Source organism: Poecilia latipinna, unplaced genomic scaffold (assembly GCF_001443285.1).
Source record: "Poecilia latipinna isolate Pla-1442-1.1 unplaced genomic scaffold, P_latipinna-1.0 Scaffold588, whole genome shotgun sequence".
Lineage (NCBI taxonomy): Eukaryota > Metazoa > Chordata > Actinopteri > Cyprinodontiformes > Poeciliidae > Poecilia > Poecilia latipinna.
The window spans coordinates 118,350-123,319 of NW_015113204.1; the positions used below are offsets into that span (position 1 = coordinate 118,350).

General features: G+C 35.6%; 2 long non-coding RNA genes across 3 annotated transcripts; one reads left to right on the forward strand and one right to left on the reverse strand.

The window, feature by feature from the left end:
• Window positions 1–1,186: 1,186 nt before the first annotated feature.
• On the reverse strand, window positions 1,187–4,751 carry LOC106953554 (uncharacterized). The gene is made up of 2 exons (XR_001426213.1): window positions 2,827–4,751; window positions 1,187–2,165 (listed from the first exon to the last, which is right to left on the reverse strand). It is a non-coding gene; the product is annotated as an uncharacterized LOC106953554 (long non-coding RNA).
• Window positions 2,173–2,765, forward strand: LOC106953555 (uncharacterized). Of its 2 annotated transcripts, XR_001426215.1 has the most exons (3): window positions 2,173–2,319; window positions 2,395–2,600; window positions 2,672–2,734. It is a non-coding gene; the product is annotated as an uncharacterized LOC106953555 (long non-coding RNA). The 2 variants fall into 2 exon arrangements; XR_001426214.1 differs by having other exon boundaries at window positions 2,395–2,765.
• Window positions 4,752–4,970: the final 219 nt, after the last annotated feature.

The window sequence follows — 4,970 nt, forward strand, 5'->3', positions numbered from 1 at the left end:
TGATCATCAGTGGTCATTTACAACAAGCATTAAAGCATTAAACATTATAAAAATCTTCATAATGATATCAGTGACCATGACACTATACAGACTCAGAACCCTTTGATACAAATACGAATAATAATTATTACCATGACACAATAAGTTTGGGTCAAAGAAGGAAAATCAAACCAACCAAAAAAAAAAGGTTTTCTTATTTGCTTATTAATAATATCAGCCAAACTAATACTAATGGTCATTTAAAGAACAAATCATACTACTTTAGACTACTTTAAAAGGTTTGTTAATGCTTTCTGTATGATTTATTTTGAAATGCTGATATATTTTGACTAAAATACCAGAATGTTCATATAACTTTTATACTTTTGGCTCTCTGAGGAAACATTTTGAATATTAAATCAGGTGTTATGATCAGTTACTCAGTACTTGAGTAGTTTACCAAATACTTTTTACACTTGCTTAATTAAATGTGTTTAAGGTATGCTACTCTGACTGGAGTACAATTTTGGGGTACTCTAACTGACCTCTATGCATGAACGATTGCTCTATGGATCACTTTTTAAAAACAACAAAAGAACGCCATAAAATAACGTCTATCACTGCAGCAGACGTCCCACCCCATGAGAGTAGGGCGCCGTGGGGAGCGTCCCTTATTTTTATTTCTGAAAGGTGGCAACCCTAGTCCTAGTGACACATGATTAGTTGTGTTAAAAAAAAAAACTGAAACAAAGGACATAGTTTCACCTTGAACTGTGGTGAGGTTTAGATCTGATTAAACTATAAAAGACAAAAAAGTTTCAGCCTTATTTATTTAGCCCAAATGGCAGGTTTTATGTTGTTTGGACAGATTTAAGCAAATGTTTGGTCTAATTTGTGCCCGAATTTTATTGCCTTAAAGAAGATACAAGACATAGAATCATCATTCTATATAAGCTGCCATTTTGGATGCAAAATATGATATTTAAACATGTTAATAAACACACAAAGGACTGCTTAACATTAGTTCCCAGCTCTTTTGTTTGTTGTTCATCAGAGACTATTAGAGATACAGTTCATATTTTATAATTAGTATTCTGTGAGACACTATGAGTAGATTAGTCTTTGGAGTTCTTCCTTTTTAAATTAATTAATTTTCTTTGTTAAGTGAGTTATCTGCTGCAGGCAAGATACTGAAAGCAAGTGAAAACTTAAGTAAGTAAAACTTTATTTATGTAGCACCTTTCCAGATGAAAATCACAGAACGTCTTCAACAAACAGAATTTAAAAAAAAATACACGACAAAATTAAACTAAAGCAGATTAACAAAACCACACTTCAAAAAAATTGGAACTATTTCTTTAACTGATAGAAAGTGACCCAATTTCTCTTTTTAAAAAAAAATAACACCAGTATCACAGTTTTTCATTTCCAAGTTTAAAAGTGATTTCAAACTTTCAGTAACACTTCTCTAAGAAGAAAAGACAGACCTTCTGCTGGAACCGCAAAACTGTATTTTTATCAACTCAAAGATATGCTAACATTAGCTATTTATTAAAAAAGGAAAAATAAAACGCACTAAATCTAAGTTGTGACGCTTCATATATTGCTTTCTAAAAGTAGTTCTACTGCCCTCTAGTGGTTAAATAAAGCAAACACTTCGTTTATCATCAAAATGGAGAATGAGAGAAAACTGTTCCGACTTGCTATCATTACAGGTTTGAATCTTTAATATTGATAAAAGATAATGATAGAAAAAATGGATGTCGTATCTAATGGATGTCACAACTGGACAGAAAATCACTGCAAAATAATTTTTTATAAACAGATTATTTTTTTCTTGTACCTAAAAGGGGAGAAATTAAATCCCAATCTACTGTTTATATATAAACTAACAATAACACTATGTAATATTTGTTGAGCAACAAAAAATGCTATTTGTATTACATCTAGTCATTTTAAATCAAACACATGCAGACATTTATTTTTATGTTTGTTTGTTTTTTTTTTTCCTTTTACTACACAATAGATCCACACAGTATATCGGTACAGCATGTAAAGTCCTGCTAAAATACCAGAATTTAGTGATGCAAAACAATGAGGCGGTGATGAATCATTTCAAAAGTATCTTACGTGTGACGTGACATTTATCCACAATCCAACTGAAAACACATCTGTACATGAATAACCTGGTGTTGGGTTCTGCGGGGGAGTGTTTTCTCTACATTTTCAGGGTGGCAGGCTGACGGGATCCAGCTGGTGCTCGTCATCTCCAATCAACAATGGCCTTAAATAGGAGAGGCTTCCCAGAAGAAGATGCCAGATGGTTCCGCTTCTACAGTGGTACACTCTAGCTCTCAGTGCTGTCTCAAGTATCTAACTTGTTCCTGACGCCTCTTCCATCTTTCTTCCTCCTAGAACCAGCCCTGACCTCTCTCTGAGAATCAGATCACCTGGACTACTTGGCCCTCGCTGTTCGGCTTGGCCGAGCCCCTGGATTCCTCCACCACCACCACCCTGCTGCTGCCTGTCCACCCTCAGTTACCTGCTGGAACTCCCCCACCTGGAGACCCCTCGCTGCCCCAACTGCTGTACCCTCCTCTGCTCACCTGAACCCCCAATCCGTAAGCCCTCATCAGGTTACATCATCATTCCTGTCATTATTCCTCTGTCTAACTGCTCACCCATTTCTCAGTTCCTCCTCTGGCCCGGTTCCTCCCTGCTGCCGCTGATCTTCACCTCTCCATTGTTTTCCCCATTACACCTTCCTGTTCAATAAATCTGTAAACGGAGTTTGGGTATCCGTAGTTGTTGCTTGCCTTCGAGTCCTGGTACCTCTCATTATGACACCTGGTTCCATAAATATGCATATCTTTAATATCTTGTTAAAGTACTTCTGATTAAATTTCAGTATTTTTGGTGTCCCACACATAGTTTACAATATTTGCCAAACTCCGTTTTGTAAAGGTTCTCCAAATCAGTCAGGTGACGGGATCAGGTCTTGTCATAAGATCTCTGTTTCTAAATTTCTTTTCTCTAGCCCATTGATAATTCTGCAAAGTAACTTAACTTTGGTCATTTGTCGCCTCTCTGTGATGTACGACTGTAGCCAATGGAAGCAAATGTCAGGAAAATCCTTCTGGGACAGTGAAATATTATTTCACGTTCATCAAATTCACTATAGATGATGGTATTTGTGGACACCAGGAAGCTGAAAGCTGATTTTGAATCAGCAGGTGTTTAAAACTGAGTAGGTGTGGATATTTGCTGCTTTTGTTTTCCCACTGAATTTGAGTGAATGCCACATTAAAACGTTTTAAAATTACTGATCAGCCTCCTATTTCACGTCGCAAAATCCTGACATTCGAACAGAGACTTATACATATTTAAGAGCGACTGTGATTCCACCAGATGATTATTCTCTCAAAGAGTCGGTTCATTTTACTGGCACGTGTGCGCTTGTGATCGTGGATGTGCAAAGACGACATGAGTCACACACACAATTTAGTCTGAAAATATTTCTTTTGCATAAATGCCGATTCAAAACATGGATCATTTCTTTACAAGACAATGATCATTTCAGTACATGTAAACACATTTTGTGACAGAAAAGCCTCAACAGTTTTGATAAATCCAATCACACATCAGACACACTGCACTTTACCCAGCTGCTTTTTCTCTACAGTTTTTTTTGTTTTGTTTGTTTCTATTTCACATCTAGAATCGCTGATTAAAATGAACCGAGAGGTGACAAAAAGAAGCCTGAAATATTTTACTTATAGTTGCAAGTTGGTAAAATGTCCTGTAAATCCTAGTCTACAGATTAAAACGGCTAGGAAAAAGTACTTCATGCTCATTTTCACTATACAAAATATTTGAATATTTAGAGGCAGCAGCACTTGAAAACATTTAGCAACAAGCTGTTTTAGAAACCTTGTCAAGATACAATAATATATACAGACACACAAACACAATGTTGTCACTTTTCTTTTTTTTTTTCTTTCTTTTTTTTATGCAAAATCTTTAAGACAGCTAAGGTTTTCATTCTGAACCAGCCAAATGTTTCTAAAACATCTCAATATTATTGTCCAGAGAGATTTGGACATGACATACAAGAATGACAGTGTTGGTTGGACAGAAACCAAAGTGCAATATTGCCCTTTACACAAACATTAACACACTTTTATTTTATGTTTTTTTTTTTCATTTTTAAAAAGAAATGGATTGAGTTATGAAGTAAGAAAAAACATTTTCAGAGCTAAGGCAAAAAAATAATAACAATAATTCATATCGCTAGAAAAATAAATTAAAGAAATTTGTGATGATTCCAAAGTTTCCCACACGGACGAAGAAGAAGCCAAATACAAAGGCAGGGGTGATGTCCTTTTGTTTCGGGTTCTGTCGTCACTGTAAGCCTTCGAACGCATTGTGCCATTTTAACAGAGGACACGGGTTCAGTTTAACTCTTTAAATGTATTTAAAGCTCCAGAGTGTAAACAATAATTTAGGTTTGGAGGAGATGGGGCTGCAAGCTACTCTATCTGACACAAAGTTGGAACTAAATTGTGTTTTTACCAATTAACCTAACGTGCACATCTTTGGACTATGGGAATAAACTGATGAAAAGAAATAAAGGTCTCATATAAAGGCTTTGGGCGTCCTGCAGGATCAACCTTCCTGCTGTTTCTGCTGTGCGAGATCTAAGTGCTAAACCACTGCATCACTAATCACATAACACACAGGTGCATCTCAAAAACCTATGACATCATCCAAAAGTTTATTTACTTCAGTAATTTCACTAGAGAATTGAAATTATATATTGTCTAGAATCAGAGCACAGAGTGGTGTATTTAAAGCCCTTATTTCTGTTAACTGAGACTTAAAGCAGATCAAAACTTAATAAGAAACTTAGAATATTACATAAAGCGAGTACAAAGATCATTTTTAATGGAGAAATGTTATGTTGTGGCCTAAATACTGATGAAACAACTGTG